The sequence below is a fragment of the Chrysochloris asiatica genome, unplaced genomic scaffold (assembly GCF_000296735.1).
Source record: "Chrysochloris asiatica unplaced genomic scaffold, ChrAsi1.0 scaffold00009, whole genome shotgun sequence".
Classification (NCBI taxonomy): domain Eukaryota; kingdom Metazoa; phylum Chordata; class Mammalia; order Afrosoricida; family Chrysochloridae; genus Chrysochloris; species Chrysochloris asiatica.
The window spans coordinates 6,475,873-6,486,130 of NW_006408527.1; positions in this window are offsets into that span (position 1 = coordinate 6,475,873).

Sequence of the window (10,258 nt, forward strand, 5' to 3'; positions counted from 1 at the left end):
AGCTGACCTCATCTACCCTCTGGAGTATAGAGTGGAGCCAACCTCAGCTGGGACTGGTAAACTGGGCTGAGACCCTGACTACCACACAGAGTGCGAAAGGGCCCAGCTGTACCTCAGTGGGCTGCTAGCAAAAGGGCCACAGGCTACACAGGGATGGGAGGTAGTCTCCAGCGCACTCTGGGATTCAGGGGTCATCCTCAGGGCGTCTGGGAAGTGAAAGACTCTGAGGCTCAGGAGAGAGCTGGTCATTGTTCATCAGGGGGAGCTGGGTTCATGCTCTCAAGCCCAGGGTAGGTGTGAGGTGTCAGGATGGGAAGGGAGGAGCACTGTCCCAAGGCACCCCAACTTCCTCCAGACCCCTGAGTGTTACCCACACTCTGGATACATTGGAAATGCTTTCTGCTCACCTGTTCCCATGCACATGAAGGGGAATTCCAGATGCTCATCAGTGCGGGGGTGGAATGGAGTCGAAGAGGAAGGAATGAAGAGACAGAGTTCCCACCAAGGGTCAGAAGCGTGCCAGCGCACTGCATGCATTGTGCACATGATCTCACCTAAAAGAAATGCTTCATTTCCTCTAGAGAAAAGACCCAGGGAAGAGGCTGGCATGGGCCCTAGAAGCTGGATGAAGGTCACTGGAGTAGTGGATTCTGGGACCATGTTTCAGATGGAGCGTGAGAACTCTGGGTTGGCATGTCCCTTCAGACCAGCAGTTCTAGCACTCCATGAATGGGCACAGCAGGACAGCCAGGTCAAGGTGCATAAACATGGGACGGGGGGGAGGGGACTCTTCTGTGGCTCTAAATGCACTAAGAGTAACTGACACCCACCACTGCTGTCCAGTCGGTCCTGACTCACAGTGACCCTTCAGGACAGAGGAGAACTAAGTGCTCCACAGAGTTTCCAGGGCTGTTTATCTTTACAGAAGCAGACTGCCTCATCTTTCTCCCACAGAGCAGCTGGTGGGTTTGAACTGCCAACTTTTCAGTTAGCAGATCAACATTTAACCCACAGAGCCACCAAACCAGCATTTAACCAATCACCCTGCCCCTAGCTTCCCTGTGGTCCTAATAGACTCTGAAAGGAGCTCCATCAAGGGTCCCCAAGAATTGCTTCCGGATTAAGTGTCCTGAATATTGATAAAAACGAGGCCAATAGGAACGCCATCTAGGGCCAGGAACTCTGCGGTCACACAGTTCCAGAACTAAAGGAGTTCCTTGAATTGAAGGAGCCCACCAGAGATTTCTTCCCTCCACGTCTAACAACTACACTATTTGTTTTTATAAATACAACAACCCCACAATGTCGTGGAGACAACAATGTTAGCTCACATGAAGAAACAAGAGAGAATGGCTCAAACAAATGACCAAGATATAGAGCCAGAAAATGTTCCTGAAGAAGAAAAGGTAATAGAACTAACTGAAAAAGAATTCGAAAGGTACCTTCAAAAGACCGATAGAAAGATCGAAGAAAGCATGGAGAATACACTAAAAACTTTAGAAGAATTCAGTAAAAAAAACACTACAAGAACAAACAGACAAATAAACATTTTGAAACAACACAAAACCTGCGACTGGAAATCCCGAAGATTAATACTAAGATTTTAGAAATGGACAATACATTGACAGGGCCAAGGAGTAGATGTGAAGCCACTGAAGCCCAAATTAGTGAGCTTGAAGAGAAATCTCTCAATAGTAGTATGCTAGAAGAACAAACAGAAAAAAGAATGAAAAAAAATCCAAAGAAAGTCAATGAGTCATATGGGACACCATGAAAAGAAACAAGTTTACAGGTGAACAGAATTCCAGAACAGGAAGACACAAGCACAGAGAAAATTGTCAAAGAATTGCTGGAAGAAAACTTCCCTAACATCATGAAAGATGAGAAGATAAGTATACAAGATAAACAGTAATAAAAGGAATTTGTAATGACCAGACCAACTTTGCAAAAAATGCTAAAGGGTATTCTTTGGACTGAGAACCAACAACAGTAGACAATAACCTGAGATGACCATTCATGACACCACCACCCAGAACTCAATCCAGATATGTTGTTGTGGTTAAGTGCCGTTGAGTTGGTTTCAACCCATTGCGACTCTGCATAGGGTTTCCAAGGAGCAGCTGGTGAGTTTGAACCACTGACCTTGCAGTTCAAATGGCTTTGCAGTCTGGTGCATTAACCCACAGCACCATACCAGTAATTCAGATATAGAACTATTTAAAGTAAAACAAACCTACAAGAATGAAAATAGAGAACCAGAGGTATGAATGTATAATGAAGGCAACTACAAAGCAAAAAGAGGGAATATTGTTCAGAACTTCCAAATGACAAGGTAGTCAAGTAGATTTCGAGATAAAACAGACTGTTTTAAGCAGGGAAAAATTAACAAATTATAGGGTAACCTCAAAGAAAAATAATACACCTGCACATCAGAATATAAAAAAGAAGAAAATTAGAAAGATTTCATAAACGTTGTTGTTGTTGTTGTTAAGTGCTGTAGTGTTGGCTCCAACTCATAATGTCACTGTATAAAGTTTCTGAGGAGTGGCTGGTGAATTTGAACTGTCGCCTTGTGGTTCAAACTGACTTTGCAGTTGAATTCTATTCCTACAGCACCATACAACAGAAATGAAAATGACAAGAAAATCCACAAACATAATGGACTCAGCATAGAAAATGATGTAGAACAAAGAACTCAGCAGCACCACCACAGAAAAATAACAATTCATAACTTTTAATAATTACACTGGATGTAAATAGATCAAATGTACCACTCTAGAGACATAAAGAGCAGAATGGATAAGAAAACAGGATCCTTCAATATGCTATAAGAATATATCAAAAAGATAGAGACAGCCTAAATGCCCATCAATAGAAAAATGGTTAAACTTTGGTGCATAAACACAAGGAATACTACAAATTGTTGAAGAATAATGAATCTGTGACACACCTCACGGACATGGTTGAACCCTGGAGGACATTATGCTGAGTGAAATGAGCCAATCACAAAAGGACAAACACTGTATGAGATCAATGTTGTAAAAAGTTTTAGAAAAGGTTTTCTAGATCAAATAAACAATCTATGATGGCTATAGTGGAGGGGGAGGGGCGAGTTAAAGGAAAATGATTCTTGGGCTAGAGGGTAGATCCATGTTAACATGGGTGACAGGGCAGGCAATATACAACAAGAGGGAGATTAGCAGAGGAAAGATGATGGTAGCAAGAGACACACGGAGGAATACAATAATGAAAGTGAATAGAGGTAAATGCTGTTAACTGGTGGTACCTGGAAGAGATTGCGACCATGTAGTGAAGCAAACTGTATGGTTTGTTGAATGTAAAATTGATCTGTTCTGTAAACCTTCACTCAATTCACAATAAAAACCTAAAAAAATATTTTTTTAATTAAAAAAAAAAAAAAAAAGAAAAGCCATGACATGAATAGATAGATGCATACCCATGTTCATTGCAGCATTGCTCAAAACAGCAAAAAGACTGAGACAGCCCATCAGCCTAGAGGATGATTGGACAAATGTTGGTACCTACACACAATGGAAAATTATGCAAGATTGAAGAATAACAGTAAATCTGGAAAATACTGCATAACATGGATGAATCCGGAGGACATTAAGCTGAGTGAGATTAATTGGTCATAAAAGGACAGATATTGTATGAGACCACTCGTATATAATGAAGACTACTCTTGTATGCTAAGATTTCTATGAAGTTTACTAGGGGCAGAATGAAGGGAGAATTATTCCCTGGGTGGAGTGTAGACATGTGGTAACTTGGATGACGGGGAAGGCAGTTAAAAAAAAGGGATTTTATTTATTTATTTTTCTATTGTTTGTTTCCATGTACTGGAAAGGAAATGGTGTATATTTATTTTTTCATTGGGACAGACCATTCATTAGGAACTTTCCTGTAAATGAAAAAAGAAAAGAGAAGAAGAAAAGATTTGAACATGGACAGCAGTGATGGTATGGGCAACATGGGGAGTGTGGTTGGTGTGTTGGGATTACACATATGGAAATGGTTGAGGTGCCAGATGTTTTGTTGTATGTATATTGCTACAAGAAAAAAAATGAACAAGACAAGTGGGCTCAAGTTCCACTTGTTTGACTGGAAATTTGTCTTAATATTTTTGAACCTCTTTTAACATCTGTAAATGAGACCCAACATAATTGTGGTGAATATTACAACAGACAACATAAAGCACGTGCTACAGAGACTCACTGTTCCGGTAACAATTTACAGCCTCGGAAACCCTATGCAGGGTCGTTATGAGTTGGAACCGACTCCACGGCCCACCACCATCACCACCACCCAGTGCTTGGATGGTCATGTGCTTGAGGAATGGTAGCCATCTTTAGTTTCACTACCATAATGGAATTTATGACTAAAAAGAGAACTAAAGAAATAAAAACTCAATGGAGCTAGCTGATCTCTGTGTAATGCTTTTGACACCCATGGAGCTACCCATAAAATACCTACTTAAAATTGAAAACACGGAACCATGTGAGATCCCAACATCAGTTGCTATCACATTGATGCTAATTGTAGTGTTCTTCTACCAGTTTGTGGACTTCAGCCACAGTTTCTTCAGTCACAGAGGTTGACGGTCTTCCTTTTTTGGGATCATCTTGAGGTAATCCCAATACCCCTTAAAATGCTCGATCCATCTAAAGACTGTTGTTTTTTTGTGGGGCAGCATTCTCACAAACTTGTTGCAAAGCCTCAATGATTAGGGGAATTTTCCACTTGAATTTTGCTAAAAATTTGCTATTAGCCCTGATCTCAAAACCATTTTTTTTCCATGGCACCAAAAGTATTCCTGTTTTTGAAAGCACCCTATCAAGATTGGTGGTGGTGGTGTGCTGTAGAGTCGGTTCCAACTCATAGCAACCGTATATAGGGTTTCCGAGGCTGTAAATCTTTACAGGAACAGAAAGCCTCATCTTTCTCCTGTGGAATGGCTGGTAGTTTCCACCTGCTGACCTTGAGGTTAGCAGCCCAACTCATAACCACTATGCTACCAGAGCTCCTTCTATCAGGACTAAGACAAGTATATTACTGAAAGAACTTGTCTACCACCATTGCACTTATCTCAGAGACAGTTTTAAACATTTTGTTTAGAAGAAATGTATGCATTCATGAATTGAAACCCTAGTAGCCATACTTTTTTACTAATCCTTATATGTTGTTAGGTGCCAATGAGTTGGTTCCAACTCATAGCGACCCTATGCATAATAGAACAAACCTGGTTTTGAGCCATCATCACGATTGTCATTATGTTTGAGCCCATACCTACTGCCATTGTGTCATTCCATCTCATTGGGAGTCTCCCTCTTTTTTGTTGACCCTCCACTTTACCAAGCATGATGCCTTTTACCAGGGACTGATCCTTCCTGACAAGGAGTCTCACCATCCTTGCTTCTAAGGAGTATTCTAGCTGTACTTCTTTCAAATCAGATTTGTTTATTCTTCTGGCAGTCCATGGTACTTTAATATTCTTTACCAACACCATAATTCTAGTGTATCAATTCTTCTACATACTTCCTTACTTACTGTCTAACTTTCACATGCATATGAGGTGATTGAAAATACCATGACTTACAGAGGACTAGAGTGGAGAGTGAAGCATCCAGCTGATAAGAGAGGGCATATGCACAAGAATACCCACACTTGCAGATAATACCCACTTGACCTGGCTTCAATGACTGGATGATCAGAGTTCAACTAGAAGAAGAAAAAAGAAGAAGAAGAAGAAAGAGTAATCTGATGCAATTTGATGAACTTGACCTACACCTATGGATGCAGTAGCTCAAAAGAGGGAACAAATCTTTACAGTAAGGATCATTCCCACCCCCTTCGTACACAGAGTAGACAGGGATGGGCAACTTGGACATTGGCTACACAAAATGGGGGTGGGGGGCCTTCAAAGGCAAGAAGTGACTGGCTTACAAGCTTTCAAGAGGGAACCTAGATCCAGAGGACATGGAGGAAGATAGAATCTACACTGAGTAGTATCCAATCTGTCTAGGCGGGGCTAATGAAAGAAAATACAGATAGGTCTCTTGTGATACAATAGTGAATAATTGTTATCAGGGCTGATTGTGAGGGTTGGAAATGTAAAGGTAGACTTTTTGTAGCGAGGAGGGGAGTGATTAACTTTGCAGTCTAGGAGTGGAGGTCCCTGGGACCATCAAGGGAGAAGAGCAGAGAGCGGCACCCCACCCAGAGAAGCAGTGACACCAGAGATGGAGGCAGAGGCGATGACATGGAGAGATGGAGCAGCTGAGGACTTTAGACTCAGAGAGGGAGAGGGGCTGTGTGCTGATGACTGGGGGAGGGGGGGCAGGGGGAGGGAGGCAGGCTTGCAGGGTATATGCTATTGTTGGTTGATGATGCATGGAGGGACTGTAACCATGGCAATGAAATTATATACAATCGGATGAATACAAAGCTAATGTTCTCCCATGTAAACTATCACATAATTCACAATACAACATTTTAAAAAAGAAAATACCATGGGTTGAGTCAGGTGCACCTTAGTCCTCAAAGTGACATCTTTACTCTTTTGACACTTTAAAGAGTTCTTATGCAGCATATTTACCTGATGCATTAAATCATTTGATTTCTTGATTGCTATTTCCTTGATTGTTGATTGTAGACCCAAACAGAATGAAGTCTTTGACAACTTCTATCTTTCTCTGTTTTTCATGTTATTTATTGGTCCAGTTGTGAGGATCTTTGTTTTCTTTACTTTGAGGTGTAATCCATACTGAAGGCTGCCGTCTTTGATCTTCATCACTATTTTAAGTTCTCTTTGCTTCCAGCAAACAAGGTTGTGTCATCTGCATATTGCCAGATGTTAATGAGTCCTCCTCCAATCCTAATGTCTCATTGTTCATTTTATAATCCAGTTAGCTGGATTATTTGCTCAGCATACAGATTGAACAAGTATAGTGAAAGGATAAAATAATGTCCCCTTGTTTCATTTGAAAGACTGCCTCTTAGTCTAGGTACAGGTTCTTCATGAGCACCATCAAGTGTTCTGAAATACCCGTTCTTTGCAATGTTATCCATAGCTTGTCAGGATCCATACAGTCAAAAGACTTTGCATCGTCAATAAAGTGCAAGTAAACAGCTTTCTAGTGTTCTCTGCCTTTAGCCAAGATCCATCTGACATCAGCAATGCTATCCCTCATTCCACATCCTCTTCTGAATCCAGCTTGAATTTCTGGCAGCTCTGTTGATATGTTGCTGCAACTGTTTTTAATTATCTTCAGCAAAGTTTTACTTGCATGTGATATCAATGATCCTGTTTGATGATTTTCAGATTCCATTGGGTCACCGCTATATGTGAGTATTATCACTGGTTCTGGTTCTCTAGAGAACTTCGTCTAAGGCAGGCACTGAGAGATCACATGTGCGCTGGCCTGAAGGGCTGAGAAATGGAGTCTAAGAGATGATCAACACAACGTGGTGACACACAGCTCTCCAGGCCGTTGACTACCTGGGATTGCCAGGACGGAGGCTACAGGAGGAACTTCTCAGCTGGTGAGGAGGTCATTTTGGAGGGTGGATCTGGACACTCAGATACCCATAGGGACTGTACTCTGGTCTGGTTCCAGCTTCAGCCTCTGCGGAAGCATCTCAGGGGACTGGCAATGCCCGAGCACCACACTTGTTAGAACTTGGGGCTGAAAACAGCTTTTGGAAGGAAGCCAGTGTAGACAGAGGTTGATATCTCTGGGTGGTTTAGTTTACACACTTGGCTGGTAACCAAAAGGTTGGAGGTTGGAGTTCAGCCAGAGGGGTTTTGGAACAAAGACCCGGTGATCTAGTAATGAAAAATGAACCGATGAAAATCCTGAAACATTGGGACATGAGCTCTCTAGTCAGGCTCCACTGCCCTGTTCTGCAGGGCTGTCAACCCCATTGTCCACAGCTTCCTGCCCCACTCAGGGACATTCACCAGTCAGTGATCTATTTTAAAGACTTTTGAATGTTCCCAGTAGAGTAGGTTTCCTTCCTAAAGGCTTCTTCTTCCCTATTATGGCAAAGGGGCCATGGTAACATGCCTTCTCAAAGGGTTAGGGATGGGGATACTGAGATGGGGGTTACTGATCAGCATCCTGGGGTTCAGAAACATGAAGCTAGAGATGTTTCCCCAGAGATAGTATGGGAAGGACTGGCTGCACCTGAGCTGAAGAATTTAGATTTGGGGAGGAACTTCACAAATGACGCCAACACACTGAGTGGCTGTAGGCCAGACATTGAGTTTCCACATGAGATGCTGAACTTGAACTTGTATGGTGACTGATTAAAAACCCACCCCCCTATGTGCTCCCATCACCCTTCCTTCTGCCTCTTTCCTCCTTCTCAGATCCTTTCTTCCTCCTTCATCCCAAGGTGGCACCCAGGTTGGGTGTCCTGTGTCCCTCCACTGGAGGAGACTTCTAGTGCAGTTCAATCCTTCAGGTTTGAGTGTTTTCCTGGGATACAGAGCTTTTAGTGCTTAAACTGGGAAAGTTCAAGAAAAATCAGGATGGCTGGTCACCCCAGACCAGTGTCTGTGCTGGGCGCTCAGGCTCAGCCCTTTCTTGATGTCCTATGCACACGCTAAAGCTGCCCTCAACCCCATGGTATTGTAACTGTCTGAACCCCAGCACCTACTGTGGCACCTGGCACAGATATGGGGTGTGTATTAATTGAGGGGTCAACTGTGCACCAGCTGTGGGTTGGCCTTGTGGAAACTGGTCCAGCCCCCGACACACACACGCACACATCAGACACACACAGATCTCTCTGAGGCTGTGCCTACGGCCCCATCAGGATCTGCACTTGCCTTCCATGCAAACAGAGGAAGGTAAGGAAAGGAGGATGGTGCCAACCCATGTGGCCCACGAAGTGCTACTGCTAGTTGAAGGTGCAGAAAGCAAACACCTTACCAGGTGGGCTCGAGCCTGGCCTTCAGCTGAGATGTCCCCCCAGAGGAGGAAGGAGGTAAAAACTCCACTGTAGAGGCACTTCACTGCCGAAGGGTTGGCCTAGCCTACAGTGGGGAGGGAGGGGGTGGTCAGTGCAGACCAGGCCAGCCCCACAGAGGAGGTGGGGGCAACTCACAGAGGAAAAACACAAATGCGGAGCCGTGCTGTAGCAGTGATACGTTCGCTTCTAATTACAGAACTCACACTGGCTCATTGTACAAAACCCGGAAAGTGCGGGGATGCATAAATAGATCATTTTGAAAGCCTATTTTTGGTCTTATTATAAACACAGCCACAGTAGGAAATCTGGAAAATACAGAAAAGTACAAAGAAATGAAAGTCACTCACCAGGAAGCCTTTACCCAATTCATAAGGAAAAGGTTTTTGTTTTTTTTAAGGAAAAAAAAAGGTCAATTAGAAGAACTAGATGGCGCCCAGCTACCACTACCAACTGCCCTGAAGGGGATCACATTAGAGGGTTCTGGATAGAGTGAGAGGAAATGTGGAACAAAATTCAACATTATTCATTAATAATAATAAAGGCAGGGTTTACTGGTCAGAAAGAGACTGGAGGAACCCGTGTCTGTGACCCTTGACCACCTTTCAGGCCTAGAAAGAAATTCACCCTCGTGGCCTCATTTTCAGCCAAGAAATAGATAGGCTTATTTGTCATTTTTGTTGTGTTGAGTTGGTTCCAACTCATAGTGACCCTGTATAGGGTTTCCAAAGAGCAGCTGGAACCTACCTGGCGGTTCAAACCAAACTTGCGGTCCAGTGCTGATCCTACAGCGTTACATCAGAACTTCTAGATAGGTTTATGTAGTTGTTAAGTGCCGTCGAGTCAATTCTAACTCATAGCGACCCTGTACAGGGTTTCCAAGGATCAGCTGGTGGGTTTGAACCACTGAACTTATGGTTTGCAGTCCAGTACTGATCCTACAGCTCCACACCAAGTGTAGGGGGGAGGGGGTGCAATAATACTAGTAAGGTCTGCTCACCATGGAATGGTCAATCATTCAAAATCAAAAGGGCAACATATTCCTAACGACAAAGTAGAGAAGGGATGGGAAGGTGGGTGGAATGCAAATAGGAACCTCTGGGAGGAAGCAGGATAACTGTTGTTGCAGGGAGGGGATTGAATCAGTGAGATGAAACAAAGTATATGATTTGTTGAATGTAAAGCTAGTAATCTTGTCTGTAAACTGGCACTCAATAAAAAGTTTAAAAAAAGGCCACTCATCATGAAAACATGCAGGTAAGCA